Source organism: Carettochelys insculpta, chromosome 1 (genome assembly GCF_033958435.1).
Source record: "Carettochelys insculpta isolate YL-2023 chromosome 1, ASM3395843v1, whole genome shotgun sequence".
Taxonomy (NCBI): Eukaryota; Metazoa; Chordata; order Testudines; family Carettochelyidae; genus Carettochelys; species Carettochelys insculpta.
Window position 1 is genome coordinate 153,416,365 of NC_134137.1, and position 22,606 is coordinate 153,438,970.

The following is a 22,606-nucleotide window of genomic DNA, read 5'->3' on the forward strand; positions in this document are numbered from 1 at the left end:
TCAGCACCTCGATTGTATTTTTGGTCAGCCGCGATTGCATGCCCCTTTTGAAAGGGAACGGCAGTGCAGATGTGGCCAAAATGTTCTGGAAAAAGGGGTGAGTATTTGAAGATACTAAATTACTTGAGATAATTAAGTCCAAAGCAAAATGCAGAGAATTACAAATAAAAGGATGCCATAAAACTGGGTGACTCAGCAACAAAATGGCAAATGAAATCCATTGGTGATAAATGCAAAAATAATGCACATTAGAAAATAATCCTAACTATACATATAAAATCACTGGCTCTAAATTAGCTGTTCCCACTTAAGGAGGAGATTTGGAGTCACTCTGGAGAATTCTCTGAAAACATCTGCTCAGTGTGTATGCCCTGGTGGTCCTTGAGCTTCTGACGGCCAGGTGCTGGGACTGGACAACAGGAGATGGACCTTTTAATTGTTCTGTTCATTCTCTTTGAAACATCTGCCACTGGCTACTGTCAGAAGCCAAGATATTGGGTGGACCATTGATCTGACCCAGTATGGTCAGTCTTACATTCTTATCATTACTTTCTTATACTGATTACAGCACCTCTTTTCTTCAGTGAAGCTGCTGAACTTGCTGATTTTTAATGTGCCTACTATGAAATAGCCACGTAGACTATTCGTTACATACAAGATAGGCACAATAGACATTGTTCTCACAGAGCTAACAGAGACAGTCACAACGGGACACAACGGTTGCCTAACAACAAGTATGTAGCGCTCCTTATTATAGTAACAGGAAAAATTCATGCCTAAGGCAACTGAAATTCAAGTAATCAATAGAGCTAAAGCAGGAGTTAAATTGAGCCAGATCACTGCAACTCAGCAAACTGGCACTCCTTTTAATAGCTGTCTTCTTGAAATTCAGTCTAATATTACTTTAAAAAAATCTTAACCCCTTATGCTTGATGTAAACTTTCAAATGTTCAGGGCTTGTGATGCAAACAATGAAAAACAACAGTTTTGAGAGAGTGGGAATGACACCTATTCAGTTAATCAGGTATTAACTCAAACCTAATGATGGTGGTTTAGCTGTTAATACCATCAGTAACTGAACTGCTGCTTCAAGTACACAAGAACAGAAAGAACAATTGTATTGTGGAGACTTGTCCACTTGTTCCATTAGGAATATGTAGATTCAGATAAGAAAGAGTGATCCCAATGTCATTTCACCCTCGTAAGCCACTATGAAAAGAAAACAAGACAAATATAGCCCCCAACTCAATATAAGTGTCCCTGGGGAATCAAACTTATTTAGAAGTAACTGTGAACAACATTACACCAAAACTACATGTAGTTGGGATTCAAAATACCAGAATGTGTAGCAAAAGAGCCTTTTCTATTACCACATGAGCCTCCAGAGAGCTCACTCAGGATTAGTGTTCCTTTGTGGCAGGCATTGTAAAATTATATGCCCTAATCCTGTAAATGGATCTATACGAGTGGATTCATATGTACATACGCCGTAGTCAGTGATGCTCTGCACAGCTGCAGAGGTGCACCTATGTATAACTTCTTGTAGATTCAGGATGTAGAGCAGCTAGGCCCCGCCCCAACTGGCACTGCAGTTAACCCGTACAGTGCTCACCACTATAAAGAAAGCCGAGGGCAGGTCTACACTAGACCTGAAAATCAACCCCAGATACTCAGTGGCAGCTACAACAATTGCACCTCTGGAACTGACTTATCTACAACTGATTTATCTGGCCATCCTCACTGACTGAGGGAGGTCAACAGGAGAAAGTCTTCTGTCAACCTACCTTACTCCTCGCAATAATGAAGAGTATAGAGGTTGACTGCGGAGCCCTGCTAGTTCAATTTTGCACAGCCCCACTAGGCACACGAAACCAAACCCTAGAAAACTGATGCTGACGGGGTCAATCTCCCAGCAGGCATAGATGTAGCCTTACTAAACGCTGCAAAACCCATTCTATATCACTGACACCACTCACCCACACATCTCTCCCCTGAATCACAAGAGAGGTGACAAGCCATATATACCATTGGGCGCTCTAGATCAAAGTACATGACTCTACAGAGCTGGAATTTGATACTCGGGTGCCAAGCTAACGGTTGCTCTCTACCAGTGTTCCCTGTAAGCTGAACACTTGGGCAGCTGCCAGGAGGGATTTAGGCACCGCCCAGCTAATTAGCAGAGAGCCAACAGACTCCAGCATGTGTTTCTGTGGTGGTGTACATCTGCACAGGCCTTGGTGCATATAACAAAAGTAATTCTGACCATGGATGGAAAATATTAGACATAACACTGCTCTCTACATGCACACATCTTACACAAATCGCTCACTCAACAGGTTCTTCACTGTGCCATAAATGTACTTTAAAATGCAACTGTTTAAAACAAAAAAGACTAGATCCAGAAGATTTTCATCCCACACACTGCAGCAAAATAGTATGATATAGATAGATAAAAATAAAAATTGGCTGCAGCGAAAGGATTACTAAAATTGAATGTCAACATTTTGAAGTGTATTAAAAATGTAATGCATCAGGAAGTAAGAAGCCCCTTAAGATGAACATCTAAACCCCCTACACTCTCAGTTCTCAAACTATAGGTCAGGACCCCAAAGCTGAACGTGACCCCATTTAATGGGATTGACAGGCCTGGTGCTGGACTTCCTGGACAGGCCTGGTGCTGGACAGGCCTGGAGACAAAGCCAAAGTGCGAACACCATCACTGGAGCCAAAGCCCAATTCCAAGGGCTTTGGCCCTTTCCCAGGGTAATGGGGCTCAGGCTACTTCTTCTTCCTCCACCCAGGGTGATGTTGCTTGGGTATGGCTGAGGCTTCAGTCTCCCTCCTACAGTCATGTAGTAATTTTTGTCTTCAGAAGCAAGTGAACCAACAGGTCCACTGAGCAGATTGGTAAGCAAGAGAATTCATGAACAAAAACTGATTCACTGTAGAAGGCACCCTTGCGACAAAACTGAAGTCAGGCGTAACAGAGAGCCGACGAATCCCTGAAAACACACACACATTCTCGAAGTAAATGGGGAAATAAGGGAAGTGAGGACGGGAGTGATTTGGTTGCATTTCCCTGTGTTTTTGCATATCTCTATATCCAGATACTGTAGGTGGGATACAGTGAGACAATCAGAAAGCATACTACAAGTTAATCTGAGAGGAGATAAAGTTTATGGTTGGTTCAACAGAGATGGCAAACAGTGTGAAATGATAACCAGGGTTTTCTGTAAGCTGTGCACTGGGGCACCCCCTCAGGAGAGATTCAAATGCCACCCAGGTGATTAGCAGACAGCCCATGGCCTGCAGCATGTGTCTCTATCATGGTGCACATCCACATGTGCCTTGGTGCATATAATTAAATTTATTCCATCCATGAATGTAAGAAATTAGAGGGAACATTGGTGCTAATTTGCAGACATATGAGAATATTAGGGACAAGGATGATGAAGTTACATACAATGTATCCAAATAGGAAAGTCTGAGTTGTAAAAAGGAACTATGAGTTTAATTTTCATTTCTTTTTTATTGAAGAACATGTAGTTCATTTAACTGTCTCAGAAAAGTGGCCTGTTTACAATTCTGTCTAAACACTGTGAGATACTAAGCTCATTGCAACCAGCATTTGGCTTACTTTGATTTACTTGGCCTCCATATTGAGAAAAAGTGGTTTTCCAAACTAACAAGAGATATTCAGTGCTTTATGTATTTCTCTTTGGAGCAGACTTTTTTTCTGTGCTTGGCATTGTTATATAACCTCACACAATGTAACAAGCTGATAGCTTAGAGGACAAATTGAAAGATTCTCTGCTAGTTGCCATGAATCCACAAATACATTTACAAAATAGGAACAAAGTATGTGTGTTAATTTATCAGTGAGTGAAAAAACTATTCAATTGGAAAAAATGAAACTTTAGTTTCTGTTGAGAAGGAAAGTTATATGCTCTGGGATTCATCAAGCCATTTGGGATTTTTAAAAGCAAGCTACATTCAGGGAGTTCCTTTTATATTTTTAAGCATATGAACATATGACAGTGCAGAGACTGTACTATACAAGATCAAGAGTGTGACTGATAAAATGAAGTGACTGAATAAAGAAAAGCAATTTGCAGATCAACACCAAACATCTTCATTCTCAGAATCACTTCAAGTTTTGATGTGTTACTGGATACACAGTGAAAATACATATTCATACCTGAATATATATTGAACATTTTGTGTTTTGTCTTAGATTAGATATAGCAAAGCAGAATGTCCAATAAATTTTTGAAATGTACTGGGGACAATGTTTTGTTTCAGCAGGTGAAAGCAGCAGTTGGGAAACAGCCATTTTAAAAATGCAGTTCTGGCTAACAGAAAACAGAGGAATTGGTTGCAAATCTGTGGGGAGGGATAGCTCAGTGGTCTGAGCATTGGCCTACTAAACCCAGGGTTGTGAGATTAATCCTTAAGGAGGCCATTTAGGAATTGGGGCAAATAGATGTCATGGATGGTGCTCGGTCCTGCCAAGATGGCAGGGGACTGGACTAGATGACCTCCAAGGTCTCTTCCAGCTCTAGGAGATGTGTATCGCCAATTAAATTTATCATGGAATGACAGATTCTGTAATCCTAAGGAAAGGAGTGAGTGAAAGCAGTACCATATGGATAAAGGATTAAAAAAAAAAACAGTGTCACAAATTCAGATAACCAATAGTTAAGGTCAGTAACATGCAATAAGATTTATAAACATAAATATTATTAGGCACACTAGAGAGATGTGAAGCAAAGTGCAGATTCTCCGCTTAACAGCAAAGGGGAATGTATACTGGACAACCACAAGTAAGTTAAGGCTATGTCTACATTAGCACCCTCCTTTTGGAAGGGGCATGTTAATGAGGCAGTTCAGAAGACACTAATGAGGCACTGACATGAAGATGCAGCACCTCATCAGCATAATGGCGGCCATGTGCGATTCAAAAGTGCCACTTTCAGAATGCACACTGCCTGTGTAGATAGGGGCCTTTTGAAAGGACCCTCTGGACTTCAAAAGCCCCTTCTTCCTAAAACCAAGTAGGTGCTTTCAAAGTCAGGGGGCTCCTTTGGAAGACGTGTGTTCTGAAAGTGGCACTTTCGAATCACATGCAGCTGCCGTTATGGTAATGAGGCACAGCATATTCATGTCAGTGCCTCATTAGTGTCTTCCAAACGGCCTAATTATCATGCCCCTTCCAAAAGGAGGGGGCAAGTGTAGACATAGCTTAAGAATTTAATGCTAATCTTGCTTCAGAGTCTTCACTAAAAAGGTCAACTGTGACCAGTTATGTAACACAATCAATACAGGTTGCACCTCTCTTGTCCAGCTCCAAATGAGGGTATTTGCCAGATGAGGAGAGGTCCCCTGCCTCTGGGCTCCCAGCCTGCTGGACAGGGATGTTGCTAGACCAGAGACTCAGTTTTGGGAGGTGCAACCTGAACTTACAAGGAAGAAGGAATGCCAGCCAAAATAGGGAAAGAACAGGGGAAAGACTATTTAGAGAAGTTATATGCATTCAACTCAGTAAGGCCTGATTAAATTAATCTTAGAGTTTGTAAGGAATGAGCTGAATATATCTGAGAACTCTTAGAAATTATCTCATGGAGGACACCTGAGATCCTAGAGGACTGCAGAAGAGCAAATGCAACATCTATCTTTCAAAAGTCTAAGAAAGAGGATCTGGGGATCTATAGACCCATCTGCTGAACTTCATTACCTAGAAAGATACTGGACCAAATTATTAAACAATCAGTTAGTAAGCACATAGAAGATAATAGGTTTGTAATGAATAGCCAGCATGGATTTCTCAAGAATAACCATGCCAAATCAATATGTTAAGTTTAAAAAGTTTTTCTCCTCAGGTACACACTGCATAGAATACCTAAATGTTCAAATAGTGATTCTCTGAATTTTAAGAAATTTTATGTAATGTTTTATAGGAACCTCATGGAGGGAAAAAATGTTATATTTACATGTAGGTTCTTTCCAAAGGACAAAACAGCAATGTGTATTATTATTGTTACATAAACAATCCGAGACTCATATAAAGGTGAGGGCAACCGTGTGCTGAGTGATGCACAACAAAAGAAATGCCTCAATGAGCTCACAATATTCATAGTGATACGACATAAATGGGGATGTGGAGCAGAGCGGAGAGGAGAGGAGAGGATAATTGGCCAAGCAAAGCCAGGATTGACGTTTACTCCAGAGCTGATCAGAAATAGATTTCCATGTTATTTTTGGAAAAGCACCATTTTCTACAAGTGCATTGTCAGTACATACAATTATGTAAAAGTTTATTTTAAAAAAGATCCTCTATCAGCCCATGAGATGGTCTAATTAATGTATTTAACTGTTCATTCAGCCTGAATGATGATGCACACTAGGCAGAGCACACCAACTTTCTTTTCCAAATGTCACACTTTCAAGATCATACTGAATGTGCTGAACCCACACAACTTGTAGTACGTCAGCCTTAAGAGGTAAGCAGTAAACCTAAGAAGGCCTCTGAGTTTCAATAGCTTAATGGAAGGAAAGGAAAGAACAGCAACAGTTAAGAAAACAGAATAAGTGAAATAAAGCTAGTGCAACATACTTGACGCTTATTTAATATCAATCCCATTTTCCTGCTCTTCCACCACGCCTATAATCTCTTCCAATAAAAATTTAGAAGCCTCACACTCTCCCTGGTAATTTACTACAAAATGATTCTCAGTGAAGTGCAAGTAAACACTTAATACCTCAACAATAAATACACTTTGTACCGATGTCTACTGACCTTTCGTTATCTGTTTTACCCTTAAGCTGATTGAAATGAAATCAAGAAACATCTCAACAGCACCGCAGAGGTTAAGGAGAGAGCCTTTGGGCCCAGCCAGCCCTACCCCGTTATATCGGCAGCCAATGCCAAGTCCAGAGAAGGAGAAAGCCAGGTTCAGATCAGAACTGACTGGCAAAGAGGCAGGAGCCTAGCTACTGCCCGCCTAACAGGAAGGATCTCTAGATCAGTAGGGCCCTACCAAATCCACTGTCCATTTTGATCTATCATAAAGTTCATTATTTCTGCTACTTAAATCTGAAATTTCATAGTGTTATAATTGTAGGGGTCCTGACCCATAAATGAACTGAGCAGGGGAGGGTCACAAGGTTATTGTGGGGAAGGTTGCGCAACTACCCTTACTTCTGCACTGCTGCTGGTGGTAGCTTTGCCTTCAAAGCTGGGCGGCTGGAGACAGGTGGCTGCTGGCCAAGAGTCCAGCTGCTACCAGCAGCAGTGTGGCACTAAGGGTGGCATGGCAGGCTGCCTTCACAGCTGGGCACCCAGCCACAAGCCACCACCCACCAGCTGACCAGATCTGAAGGTAGCACAGAAATAAGGGTGACAACAGTGTAAACTCACCCAAAAACTATCCTTGTGGACCCCGACCCCTGGCCCGAAACTCCCTTTTGGGTCAGCTCCCCCATATGAAAACCACTGGTGTTCCCTGTGACATTGGTATAGTACAGTAAAAACAAACAAAAGATTATATTCCATGGGGGGAGACCAGATTTCATTGTCTGTGACACAGTCTTCATGGTCATGACCTTAATAGGGCTCTATATATCAGACTATGCAGACACCAGGGAGCACGTTCTGCCTCCTGGACAAGTGAAGACAATCTTGGAGCCTTCAGCAATTGAGATAACTGAGTGATTGCAACCTAGAGACACTGCAGGGTTTGTTTTTACCAAAACTTACAGCTGCCCTGGCCAAGGAGCCTGGAACTGCAGCAGGAAGCCACCCAAGATTCACAATAGAGTGCCATGGGTGGAAGCAAACCACACCTGCAAAACGGACTATCGGGACCATGCCCCAAACCTAAGGGAATCTAACAGGAAGTAGCCCAGGGCAGTGGCTTTTGGACTCCCTGCTCCAAGGACCTCTAGTGTTGTGGGATGACCCAGGTTCCCCTTATCCCCAGTGCCTGAAAGACAGACATTTTGACCAGCCAACTACCACCTTCCAAGCATCTTATTACACTGACACATCAAAAATGTAAGTGGAGACCTCATATACCAAAGGATATACAATTGGACACAGTATAAATATAGTCTTACTGGACTGCATTCCTCCCCTCCGCCCCCAACCATTTACACGTAGGATTAAATCATCTCTAACCAACACCCATAGTAGAAGTTCAGGCATGCATTCCCACATAGTGTAGGGCTACACAGAGAGAAAGTATTTATTTCCAAAATAATTTACCAGGAGAAAGGCATCCGCCCCTTTTACAGCATATTCACAAGAACATTCATTCAGGTAATTAAAGAAAAATCAACTATAGCATGGATTTCTGGTTCCACATTTATATATCAATCTGTAATTGAAACACTATTTGTCTATTGCACTCTAACTCAGTGATGTTCACCTTCACAGCAATAAAAGAAATAAATAATTTTGACTTCTTTTTCAATTTCTTTTACTACGTACAACCAAGTCTCTTAAATTTTAAAGAATGTGCTTAATTTTATCTTGTTCCCAGCATGTGGCTCCTCATTTTGTACAACAGAACATTCAGGAGTATGAATGCCAACGCTGCAGTTGATACATTCTAGTGACAAGTCTATCACAGCTGTGTGCACGCCACACTCACATCACCAGTCACACCCAAAACACTGTTTTCCTATGTCCTGAATTGTTAGCCAACCTAAACAGTGCTGGCTTATGTATGGATGCTTCCAGCAGGATAGTCTGTGTTACGTAAACATGGAAACTAGACACAAACTCCTGTCTCAGAAGACAACTCCATCTTGGTATAAACTGAATAACAGGGTTGAGATCCTATCTCGAGTGATATCAGTGGAAGTTTGGTCATCGTGTCAAGCCACGATTTTACCCTAGATCATTTTTCACCCAAAAATTCAATATCAAGCTATGTTTGTTGTTGTCTGTTTGTCACAGGCGTCTGTTAGCTCTTCTTCTCCCTCGCCCTCCGCCCAACCCCCATCCTGCATCTGTACTGGATTAAAACTATTTCCCTCAAGACTTTTCCCCACTTTACTCCAGCAACACTCACATTCCTCCTAGCCACAGGAAGGGACCTTCTGAGGTGGTCAGGTAGTGTGAATTTCAACAAATGAGCTATTTTAACAAGAACAATTTAATTAACCCACATTTTCAAAACACTGTACAATTCCACCATTCAAAACACCCCAGTTAGATAGTATCCCTACTTGAGGAGGGAAATCATGGAGCACAAGAGATTACTCAGGGACAAACGGTGAAGTCCAAATTTCCCTCTAAGCTTTTTGTCCCAGCAATTAACTGGGCCCCCTAACATGTGTAATATAATCCAAACCAACAAAAATTTAGTTTATGCTCACAAGAGGAAAAAAAAAAACTTGCAGCACATAAGAAAATAAGTGTGTAGAACGTAAAAACTTCATTAATCAGTATATAAATGCAAATATACATACATAAAAACAGTAACATATTTCAACATTTTTAATGAAATGGAGAGTGCTTTATATATCTAAAAAACCTCTATCTTGCTGTTTCAAGATCCCATCCCACCCACTCTCCAGCTGGGCGGGGGAAAAAAAAAAAAAAGACCAAAAAAACCAACTGTTTCCTGCTATTTAAAGAGCCCATTCCCCTTCTCTCTGCCTCCCACCAGCCCTCAAAGTTAAACAAAAGAACAATGCAAAAGATCAACTCCAGAACAAAGGTGCTGTCGCAGTAGAAGCTTTCCCTCACGCAGCTTCCTCTGCTACACGTCTCCCAGCTCCCTCAGGCTGGCGGACAGGAAGTGTTTCCAGCACTCCCAGGGGGAAGGAGAGCTAGCAGCACAGGTCAGCCTAGCCCAGAGAAGCTGCGGGGAGGCTGCAGTGGCCCCCACTGTGGGGAGAGGGGGACTGGAAATGAAGGACACTGGGCAGTGCTGTACAGATGAAAGAGGCTATGGGAGGGGGGAGACAAGTGTGCTGTGTCCCCCTCTTGAAATTGTGCACCCCCACAAGGAGGCACATCCTCCTGTTTGCACACCCTGCTTTAAGCTGTACAGCCACGCAGCTGGCTAAGACATGCACAGGGGCTCAGAGTGGCCTCTGATGGGGGAGAAGCCCCTCTGCAGTGTCTGCTACAGCTCCCTACTGGGGCTGTAGGACTGCTCACCTTTCCCTTTGCCGTGGCAGCTTCCTGCTAGCCTTGATGGCCCCAGAGGAGTACAGCTCTCCTCCTGGCTGCAGCAACTGCCTACCAGGGCTGGGAGAAGCCCACTCCTCTGGCCACACTTGGGAGCTCCCACAGCCGAAGGAGAGGCGTGCTCCCCTGGCCCCAGCAGCACAGACCGATCAAGAAAGGAGTTTTAGGGGCCCCGCCCAAGGCTCTAGGCTAAAGGGAGCTCCCTTAGCCCAGGGTTGCCACGCATAAAGCCCACGTTCTGGGTTATCGGGTGGGGGGAGGCATCTCCATGCCTGCAGTTCTTCCCACTTCATCCCTCCCCTGCACTCCCCAGCTGGAGCTGCATCTCTGCAAGTACCTGGAAGCTCTGTCCCCGCAGCTCCCAGTGGCTTGGAATCATGGCCAATAAGAGCTATGGGGGCAGTGCCTGTAGGCGAGCATAGCACAGCATGGAGCCACCCGTTCGCACCACCAAACAGGAGCTGCCCCAGGTAAGTGTCCTGCAACCCTGTCTCCTGCTCCATTCCAAGCTCCCTCCACCCCCCCCACTTCAATCCTGAGCCCCTTCCTGCACCCTAACTCCTGCCCAGACCTCATGCACCCAACCAACCTCCTGCCCTGAGCCCACTCCTGCGTTCCAAACCCCTTGGCTCCAGACTGGAGCCTCCACCCCCATAACCCCGAGTCCCCTCCCTCACTCCAAACTCCTCAGCCCCTCCCCAAGATCATGCATGAGAAGAATGATTTTTGTGATGTGCACCGATATGGAGGTGATGTACAACCACATCATCTCCATGCTGGTGCACATCACAAAATTAATTCTGCACACAGGACATGAAAAATTAGAGGGCACACCGAGCAAGGGCAAAGACAACCTGTGATTAAAACCCAGAAGCTCCAGAATCAAGCTCAGTCTCCTGCACCATACTGATTTATTAAAGAAAGAGCAAGTAAACAATCCTGAACCCTATTACGAGAAGCACTCTAAATACAGTACAGCAAACACTTTTCACTATTGTTTGTATTTATGCTGTTTGTTTACTCTTTTACATTGCACTGAACTTTTGATAGGGAAAGCTGCCTGACCATTTGCAGAGTCTTTCTGGTCAGTATCACTTCCAGATGCTTTGTCCACTAAAAGATTTTTTTTAAATGTTATGAAAACATTTTTGTTTGGTCTGGTAAAAGAGAGTATAGTTACAAAACTTATATTTTGTATGTGTCCCTTTACTTTATTCATACAAGTATTTGGAAATCAAACAAACACCCATCTTCCTATTTCCACTTCAAAAAAAGTGCCCATCAGTGTAGATTTAAATTATATGAAAAGCTCTGCAAGTCAAATCATCATTGCTATTTCTGCCCAGTTACTGTATAGTAGACATGCCTTCCCTGTGAACCTGAACCTCATGTGCAAGCCTCCCTAACTCAAAGTACAGCATCCTTCCTAGAAAGCCATCTATTTGGAAGTAAGTTCCATAACCTAATGCCTTCTACTCACAGTGCCATTTACTACACAGTTCTAGTCTAACCTATAGCTGAAGCATCCCTGCCAGTTTTAACTGTCAGATTCCAGATAACTATGGCCAGGATAACCATGACAAGGTGTGCATTGGTAGAAAATGATCCTAGTTCCTCAATCAGCCAGAGATTGGAAACAACACTAGGGCTACATCTAGATTCCCGAGAAGTGTCAGCAAGAGATACACAATTCACATATCTTTTGTGGACAATTGTGTCAAGAGAGGCTATTCCTACATTTGGCCCATTCATATGGGGTCAAATGTTGCAAATACCTCCTCTGTTGAGACATCCCTTCTTCCTTGTGGAACGAGATGTACAGGGATGTCAACATAATAATCCTGACCAGCAGATCTCTTCCGAGCCATCTAAAGTCTGGATGTGCTCTCTATTGACAAAACTTCAGTCTACAGAAGTTTTGTTGACAGAAGCCTGCAGTCTACACATAGCCTATGGTATAGAGCACTACGGCTACCAGGGAAACGACAAGCTTTGACATTTTCATATAAACATTCTAGCAAAAAAAGGGCATTTTGGTTTTATAATGTGATTAACAGTGTGTCTTATGTTCTATTATGAAACTGAAAATGCAAGCACTGAGAGAAAAGAGCTATTGTTAGAGGTAAAATTCATACTTTAAAACTTGCACTTGACATACTTTACATGTCTTAGTTCTCTGATCATCTGAGCGCTGACCAATACAGCAATAAGCCTGTGGCTTGAAGATAGCTACTGTCTCTCTCCCACAGCTACAATTCTCTGGTAAAGTTTTCTCGGACTTCAGCTGCCACAGATAAACATAGTTGAGGGGGAGTTCAAAAATCCATAAGAAGTGAGTATTTCTTTGTTCTGAGATTTTTCATGGATTGCCAAAATTACTGACTCCACCAAGAAACCAACAAATGAGTGTTACTTGGATGCTGACGAGACCAAGAAGGAAGAGTTCTTATTTGCACACTGGGTAATGCAGCTCAGCCAGTTCGTTCCCACACTCTGACGACATGCCACTGTTTCACAATAATGAATGGCACCTTTTTTGGTGCAGGACTAGTAGCTATGTGTGTGTAAAAATATCACAACAGACTATTATGGAGTCTGCATTTCAAATGTACCCCACTTGTCCTGAAATTCATTTTTTCACCTGTACATTTATCTGTAAGAATAACTGCATCTTGGATTTGCTAACCCCTCACTCCTGACTGATTTATATTAGGAGTCTAGCAGAGAAAATATCCCATTCCACCTCTACTACTTTCCCTTAAATTCTGATGAGATTCAAGTTGAACGTTACTCAGGAGAATCATAACATATGTAAATGACAACTTCTACTCTTAGTCAGGCAAAAAGCAAATTAACAATAAACATATCATCTGAGGTTTAGGGAGGAAATAGTAGTACCCTGGAAAGTGGTGACTACCTCTTACACGGTGGTCTGCAACCTGTGGTCGGGAGCCACATGCAGGTCTTTAAGGACTTCTTTGTGGCTGCTGATGCTATAATTGCAAAGTAAAAAAAAAAAAAAAAAAAAAAGAAACTCCTGATTATTTTCGATAAAAGGTGACCATCTTGCAATAAAAATGCATCACATTGCAAACCATTGCGTGTGTGCTGTTCTTAAAATAGGGATTACCAAAAGTATGGTTTGATGTTATTTATTAAGGACTGTCTCATATTCACATGCATTGTGGCTCTTGACTTACTGAGTTTTTTACCAAATTAAACAAAAATGGCTCTTCTTGCTCTTTTGGTAGTTGACCCTTGCTCTAAATAATAAAACCAAATTTGAACAGTAATGTGTCATTTCAGTTTGTGTGTCTGATGCACTAGAAATGTTGTATGCAATAAATATTCAATGTTTTGTAGCCCCCAACATAGAATTCTCATGATTCCCTTGGCAATTCCTCACAAAGAAACTAGGCAGTTGTAGGGAGAAATACTTGGAGAAAATTGCAGCTTCTTGACTGTGTATACCTGAAGCAGATTCCTACAGAAAAATCTAAAAATTCCTAAAACAAAGGAAAGAAGACTCCAGTTATTGTTTGATTTAAAAAAAAAGGTTTACAACATTTTCTGGTTTATTTGGTCCATGATTTGTATCAGCCATAATTTAAGTTTCTCTGTGAATGAGTTTCCCAGTATATGATGCTGATAAGGACAGGAATTACCTAACATTTTGCAAAAATCACTTTAAATATTATTTAGGCTTTTGAAAAGCCTCTGTTCTCATGACTTTAAAAGTTTTGGTGGTAACATTCCACTGCCATGCAAATCCACACAACTGCCACACTTCCATGAACACTTTATCCTTCCCCATCTCCAAAAGCCAGGTCTTTCCATTTCAGTAGTTCACTCAGGAATTTGGCATCTAGGTTGTTGGCTGCAAACACTCCTCCTCACGCCTTGCTATCTCATCAAGCCCAAGTTGTGGTTTTATTAAAGGTCTGATTTCTTCTTTTATAATACTCCTCCACGGCTGACAGGCCTCATGGCAGCACAACACTCCTCCAGCTGAAGCGTCTTTTCAGAGCTTGTCAGGGAAGTTCCCAAACGGAGAATAGCTCTCGTCAACCAAATACACATCTTAACATCCATTACCCACAACCTTAGAGCAAAGCACGCTGCTTCTGGAACACCCACCACCATGTGCTTTCCTCATTTCCTCCTTCCCCCACCACACCCTTGCTTTCAATAAGGGGAGCAAGTGGTTTATTTTTGTCGATACATTTTCGATTACTGTTCACTAAACAAAACTGCTTAATTTAATCCCTTCTAGAAAATTTCTGTTAACAAATCTGGCACTGTTTGAAAGCACTAGGAAAAAACTTCCAAAGTCTTCTGGCTGCTCAGTACCATGGCCATCAAAATCAATACAACTTACCTTTCATTACAAATACCGAATACACTTGAAAACTTCACACTGTTTGACTGTTTACAGCTTCTCACTGCTGCCCCAAACACCCTCCCCCGAATACTACAACAATATTGTTACTCTACATGTTAGTTTACTACTTTTAAAAGGCAATCATTGTGAGAAATGCTGAGGCAACAGAAAGAGAAGACAGCAGCTACCCTAGACTTCCCAGCTTTTCCACAGTTTTGTTTTGTCCTTAGCTTAGATGTATACAGAGGCAAACTGAAGCAACCATATATGCAGGTAGGCTGAGTGGACTGAGTTCGCCCGAACTGACGCGAATAAATTTCTCACAAAGAAGGACCAGTGAGGGAGCAAAGGTGCCTCTCAGCACTTGCTCCTTTCAGAGGGAAGGTAGCTGTGAGGCGCAGATGATGACCTACTTAGTGAGGAGATGGTCAAGCTTCCTTAATGCAAAGGTGGTGGCATGAGCAGCTGCAGCCAGATCCAGAACCAATTTGGTTACATAATCAGCATACCTTCACACTCCCCAGTATATCAAAGAAAGTTGCATGCATAAGGTTGGGGGATCATGGCAGTGTAAGTGTTCTTGCCATAAGCCAAACTGCAGATTGTCAAGTAAAGCTTTCAAGCTCTGAACATCCGATCAGAACACAACTGACCGTTATGATATCTGAGGCACGAAAACGTTCAAGTCAGGATTAAACAACTTTGTCCGTAAGCCCAAAATAAGGAAAATAATAAAAATTGAAAATTATAGACAGCAATAGTCTCTGCACAGAAAAGGAAACCCTAGTCTCCTGTAAGAAATATATTTAAACATCATGGACTTGTTTCAGAAGTGCTGAATATGTTAATAAAAGGACATTTTTCAAAGTTTTTTTTTTTTTTGCCTCATTCATACTCAGAGACTCTCTCATAAAACAGTGACTCAAACTTCATTGCATTGAGAACCCACCTGACAACAAAAATTACTACACAACCTGGGAGAGACTACCAATGCCTGAGCCTGCCCAAGCCTTGCCAAAACCAAAGTCCCAGCTCTTCAATCCTTGGCAAGGGGAGACCAAAGGCAAAGCCCAAAAGCTTCAGTCCCAAGCTGGAGGCCTGTAAACTGAGCTCAAAATGCCCAGAGCTAGAGCCCTCAAGCTTCAGCTTCAACCCAAATTTTAGGGCTTGCGCTTCAGCTTTGGCCCCAGACCCCAGCAAGTCTAAGCCACCCCGGCAACTCCATTAAAATGGGGGTGCGGTTCAGTTTGGGGTCCCGGCCCACTGTTTGAGATCTGCTATTCTAGAACCTCGCCTCAAAAAAGTTACACACCCACATTCTGAAAAGTTACACTGGAAGTTCTTAAATGTCTTCTTTCAGGACACGATCAAAAATCCAATGATGTCAATGGAACGGCATACACAGATTTCCGTGAGCTGCCAATCAGGCCTTTAGACAGTTTCATAACGATTATTCATAACCATAGCAATTAGCCTCATTTCTTACCAAAAGATGTCTGAAGTTGAACACCATAAACACACATATTAACATGTCATGAGATGAAGTGTTTAGAATACAGGGAAGGTAGTCACATGGTTGAAACATACAATTGGGAATCAGGAGACAGAGAATAAAACTTTGGGTCTGCCTCAGCTTTCCTTTGTGACCTCGTTTCATTGCAATATTCAGCTTCTTCCACCAGGGAAACCAGAATAAATGCCTCCCTAACATGAAGCAAAATTTTGTTTATTTGTGAAATGCTTTCATGGGGGAAAGAAAAAAAAATATATAAAGCATTAGTATTGTTGTTAAATTTCAGTCATGATATCATGCAGAAAATATTACAAAAAGAAAGGCAGCCTTACATCAAGTATTAAAAAGTATTTCAAATGCTATTAACACAGGGTTTATTCATGTCCCAATAAGACATTTAATGGGAGATAATATTTATTTCCTTCTGGGACATGGAGCAAGATTAATTTTATGATGTGCCCTACGTCCATCTTATCTACCTAAAAACAATCTTTGTTTACGTGATTAAGGTTTTCCAAATTAAGGGCTTAATTTACTTACAATAAAATAAGTTTATTTGAAACATTTAATTCCATATAGATAATCAGATTATTTGCTTAGGTTATACTCAGCTCAAACAATAACCCAATTTATTCTTTGAAAAAGAGCAGCACATGCACTGACTGAAAAGTAACACCACTTCCAAGTTCCTTCTGTAGTTAAAACCCTGGAGCATGCTGGATTAGCCTAATGATAAATTTGTATCTTTCTTTGGGGATCAAAGGCCCATTAAAAATTCCAGCATTCTATGACACACATGTACTGATTAACTACCAACCACAGACACAAGAAAGAATATTTTATTAAAATAAAGAACAGTAATTCACAGGCACCAAGTTATATTGGCCTGCAGTGCCCCAGCACCAGGAACATTTCTGACCTGAGGCTCAGCCCCATCAAAACTCACTGCGAGTCTGCACCATGGAGCAGCACATGGTACAGAGACCTCGCCCGCTCCATCCCTCAGTCACAGGGACAGACATGCTGGCAGCCAGGGGGAGTGAGTGGCCAGGAGCCACTCTAGCCCCTCTACACTGCCAGGAGGGGCGCCCCAGGCATTTTAAATTGCTCAGCAACAGGCAGGGTTGAGGAGCATCCAGGGTGCGACAGGTGTGGGGAGAAGTGACCTCCAGAAGTCAGTGCCTGAACTGGTTGCCCCCATTCACTTCCCCATACCACTCTGTGTACCTCACTCCCACCAGAGCCTGCAACCTCTCTCCTCACCCTCCCATCCTGCCACCCAAACTCCCTCCCAGAGCCTGCACCCAGAAGCCAACCTGCACCAGCATTTCCTCCCGGAGCCTGTGTAACCCACACACCTATGCGTTGTTAACTGCCCCATGTCGTGGTACTAGACCACTTCACAGGGAAAGAATAAGTGTCCTCTACAGCCTGAGTTGGGATCCAGCTGGCCTTTAGCTCAAGGTGTAGAGGCTCCCGCACAAAACTCAAGAGGTCCCAGGTTTGAGTCTACCTATGGGCAGTTACACCAGGGGCATGCCAGACCCCTACCAGCACCAAGCCCACCAGACCTTCACCATACCTGTATATAAACTCCCTCCCAGAGCATGACCCCTCCCCATCATCTCCTGCTCCTGTCCAGAGCCTGTACCCAAACAACCTCCCAGAGTCCACACCACTTTCCCACCCCCTCACAGAGCACTGGGCTCTGAGTATTCCAGATGCCACCCACATTTTTGCAAACCTGCCACCCCTGCAATCATTCTGGTTTCTGTTCAACATGTAAGCTGTAACAAACTGGACCAAGCAGGACACACAGGTAGATATGACTGGTTAACTGTATTAAACTAAAGGCATCAATATGCCACCCAGCACCTGGTAGAAATATGTGAGAACATAACAACATGATGTATACCTGCTGTTTTCCTGTTCCTAAGGATCCATCCAAGGGCTGACAGATATTTTCACCAATAATACCCTTCCTGCCCTTTTCTGTCACACATCCAAACCCCTACAACTGTTCATTTTTTAAACACTGCCTACTTTCCTAATGCGGGGGGGGGGGGTTCATGTAAACAATTGGGAAAATCAAAACAACGAAGGGGGAAATTTATTAAAACAGCAAGAAGTGGACAAGGAACAACTTGATTCTCAGATGGCTGTTTAAGCCAATAGCTCCTCAAGATTAAAAACTGTTTTATATGTCCCATACCCTTTCCATTACTGGACACGAGAAGCACTAAAGGGAGCACTTGAAGTGCAGATGCTTAGAAAGACTATGCAGGCAGCCAAATCAAACTGACAACAGCACTCTCCTACTGACAAAGTGGGGTGGAAACAAGGGTGGAAACAACTTGTCCGCAAAAGTGCCGACAAAACAGTGTTCAGACAAGATGACATTTAGCATCAAGACTGTGTCGACACAGACTTGTCGTTAAAACTGCATAGCTTAGACCTGTGGTTCACAAAATTTTTGACCCGTGGCCCACCCCGCTCTATGCAAACCTTTTGATAGACACCAGCCACCCACCCATAATGACAAAATGTCTTTGTTTATTTCTAAAGACAACTTAGATACCAAATTATTCATATTAGGCTACTGGAGCTATAACATAAGAGGGTGTATATAACCAGTAAGAAAGGAAATATTAATAATCAAAATAAAAATAAACAGATCAAGTGCTTTAACTTTGTCAAGTTAGTTTACCAAACTTCATTTTAAATAACACATTAATTTATGTCCGAAAAAAGGTTTCAATGTTGTCTTTATTTATGGCAGGGGTGAGGAAACTTTTTTGGGGTTGGGGGCCACTGATTTAGAGAAAAGATAGCTGGGGAGTTGGAAAGGCAATCTCCCCAAATAAAAAAAACCCAACCGGGATAACTCATTTCTGTGGTGCTCCAGATCTGAGGGGGAGGAGGGTGGGGGAGGCGGGGAAGGCCAAGGTTCAGGACTTCCCACAGGTGAGATTAACTCTTTTTAGTTCCCAGGGTTAGTAGATTTTGAGTTTCTCCCAGCCCTCAAACTCTGCAGTGAGGCCAAAAATTAGGGGTTCGATGTGCGGGAGGGGGCTGCCAAGGAGTGGGATGGGGATGGAGGTGAGGGTTGGGGTCTGAGTGGGAGGTAGAGTGGTAGGGGGGACTGAGAGTGGAGGTGTGGCCAGGAAGGAGGATGCAGGAGTGGACAGAGTGGGAGGTCTGGAAGGGAAGGAAGATGCAACAAGAGGCTGGGGTGTCTGGCCAGAGGGAGGGTACAGGAGCAAGGGTGGGTGCAGGAGCAGGCCAAGGGTAGAGAGTCTGAGTAGGGGGAAGGGTACGGGAGCAAGGGAGTATGCAGGGGAGAGTGGGCCGGAGAGGCAGAGGTGGATATGTGATGGGGGTTTGAGGGTGCTCCCGCTGCTCCCCAGGTATTGCCCTTCACTGCTCCCATAGGCTGAAATCCAGCCAAGGGGAGCACCAGGGAAATCTTCCCACAGATGGGGTTTCTCGTGCTGCATTCCCCCAGCAGAGGAGAGAGGGAGCAGCAGTGCATGGAGCTGCACTTCTTCCCACTGCAGGTGGGCGGTGGGGGAGGAGCTCTGCAGGCCAGATCTAGCATGTGTGGTGGGGGAAGTTGATGCAAGAACCTCGTCAGGGAAGGGGGTGCCATGGGGCTGGAGAGCAACCCTGGGCTCCCTGCTGGGGGGCAGGTTGTGAGCCCCAAGCTTTGTGGCCCACATGCAAGGCAGCTGCAGACCACATTCTGAGAACCAGTGGTGTGAACCTACCCTAAGAGTGAAATGCATTTTCTTTGCCACAACCCACTCCCCAGAAGGAAAACTAATCTGACATCCACTCCCACTAACGCAGGTGTGCAGGCACACACAAACCAGCATCAATCACAGAGACATCAAGTACAGTGACTGGTACTGCTAAAAACTCAGTACGTATTGAAATATGGAGATACACATCTCATAGAGCTCTAAGTGACCTCATTGAGGAGGTCATTGAGTCCAGTCCCCTGCCCTTTTGGCAGGACCAAGCACTATACCCATGCACTTTTTTCCCCTCCAGATCCCTAAATGGCCCCCTCAAGAATTGAGCTCACAACCCTGGGTTTAGCAGGCCAATGCTCAAACCACTGAGCTATCCTTCCCCATGTTTATGATTTTTCTGTAAAGTAAATGTTTGTCGAGCTAAGATTACAAGTCACTAAATTGGTGAGTACCCTACTAAATTACCTAAAGGAGACACTGGACACAAGCAATGAGACAGACTAACGTAACAGGTCAAAATTTAAAATAGTGTAGTTTTATGAAGTTACACCATGGAAAAAAAAGAGAAACTGGACTGTGTAAAAAGATATATATGCACATATATACCCAAACAGTAAAATACTGACTTGCACAATTACATAAAATACACTATCTATAAATATAAAGTCATCTCTGATTCAAATGCAGGTCAATTATGGCAAATGTACACAAAAAGAAAGTAAATGGCAATAAATAAGAGCAGCTCAATAATAACTATATCAAGTTCACAGAAGTACTGGAGGAATCTTGGTGTTTTATTAGTGAAACTTTTGTTAAGGTGCACTAATATTCCCATAAACAATCTAACAAGAAAATAAGTTAGACTTTTGCCTGGACCAAGATGAGAGAAACATGCTGTATGAAAGTTAAACTTGGGTGGTTACAAAGGAATGCACTGTATTAAATGTACTGCTCAAATAACTAACTTGGTGTTCTGACCTAGGTCAAATGTTCACATAAAGTGAAAGTTAATGGTATCAAGGATAACCTGGAGCAAACAGACTTCCAAAGATTTGCTGAAATTCTAATTTGATGGCCTGGAAAAACTGTGACAGATATTTAGAGATTAAAGGTGGAAGAGAGGGTGGCTTGACAGCTATGTAGGTAGTATTTTCACATTTCAGAACATAGTGTTTGTCTGCCTAGTCTTTTTTTCATAGTGTCTGAATCACACTGGAAGAGACCTCAATAGGTCATTAAGTTCAATCCCCTGCCCTCCTGGCAGGACCAAGCTCCATCTCATACCTGCATCCCTGTTAGATATTTATCCAACCTGTTCTGAACTATCTCCAGTGATAGAGATTCCACAACCACCCTAAGCAATTTATTCCATTTCTTAAATTACCCTGACAGTTAGGAATTGTTTTCCTAATATCCAAACTAAATCTTTCTTGCTGCAATTTAAACTCATTGCTTCTTGTACTATCATCAGAAGGTAAGGAGAATAATTTTGCTCCCTCTTTCTTGTAACATCCTTTTAGGTACTTGAAGGCTGCTGCTATGTCCCCTTTCAAACTTCTCCCTTCCAAACTAAACAAACCCAGTTGTTAGTCTTCTCTCATAGGTCTATTTTCTAGACCTTTCATCATTTTAGTTGTACATTTTATTTTATTTAAGCACAGAAACTGAATATAGATATTCAAATTGAGACTAACTACTATTAAGAATTTCACAGAGACGGCCCCAAAAATTAGAACAGCTTGAGCCAGAAAGTTTAGTAACAGCTTGTGTGTCTCGTCCTAGAAGAAGGAAATTGTGATTTCCTTCAACAGACAATGCTGCAACGAAGTTAAAGAAAGCCAGTTGTACATGAGGGGAGCCAGGCTTAGCTACAATACTACTATATTCATCAAAATAAAAAGGCACTAATTTGAAGATGGCAAATCTATTAAAATACCTGCCACAGAGATTGCCAATATAACCATAATGGGAAAAAAAGCAAAAGAAACAAACAGTTAGGACTGCCAACCACTGAATACATGGACAATGGAGGAATTCACAGGGAAAAGAAAAAGAGTATTACAACAACACTCAATAAGGACAATCTGTCCACCAGACATAAATTCTCACTTTTCAGTGCATAGGATATGTGATGTTAGTAGCAGACTGAAGAGTATGAATAGAATATTCAAAATTTCTGTTGGTTAATCTTTGAATAAATCTAAAGTTAAAAGACGTGTTAAGAAAATTATAACTGTTGTAACACACAATAAAGTGTTTACTATATAAACTTTAAGATTTCCACAGGCAAGATACATAATTTTATTGACGTGACATTCATATTATACCACTTCAGTCAACATAAAAGGAGACTACAAGTTGCACCTTGCTAGTCAGGCACCCTCAGGACATGACTGGTGCCAAAAGAAAGAATTTGCCAGACCATGGGAGGTCAATATTGTCTAGAAGCATTACCAACACTTTCACTGCTTACTGGATTCTTAGAAGACATTTACAGGTAAATTACAGCTAAACAGCAGCACAGAACACAGAGCCAGGGCACTGGCTGTAAACAAACTTTAAAGGACGACGGGAAATTTGGCCACACCCATGATAAGTGGTCATCCAACTAACTAAAATCATGCAGGATTACAGATGCAGCCAGATGAGAGTGCCACACTAGAGAGGTTCAACATGTATGAAATATCGAAGTTAGCCCCCATATATTTTCCTCATATATGTAAAAGCCCAATAATGAAGAATGAAATACACATATA

At 42.5% G+C, this 22,606-nt stretch overlaps 1 protein-coding gene across 6 annotated transcripts in view; it reads right to left on the minus strand.

Moving 5' to 3' along the window:
• MAP7D2 (MAP7 domain containing 2) overlaps positions 1-22,606 on the minus strand; it is a 174,171-nt gene that overhangs the window by 146,776 nt on the left and 4,789 nt on the right. Inside the window, exon 1 of one of the 6 annotated variants that reach the window (XM_074983372.1) lies at positions 13,119-13,149. The exons of the other annotated variants lie outside the window; for them this stretch is intronic. The gene's annotated coding sequence lies outside the window, so the exon portion shown is untranslated. Of the gene's footprint in view, positions 1-13,118; positions 13,150-22,606 lie in introns of those variants that run through there. 6 annotated transcript variants of the gene reach the window in all.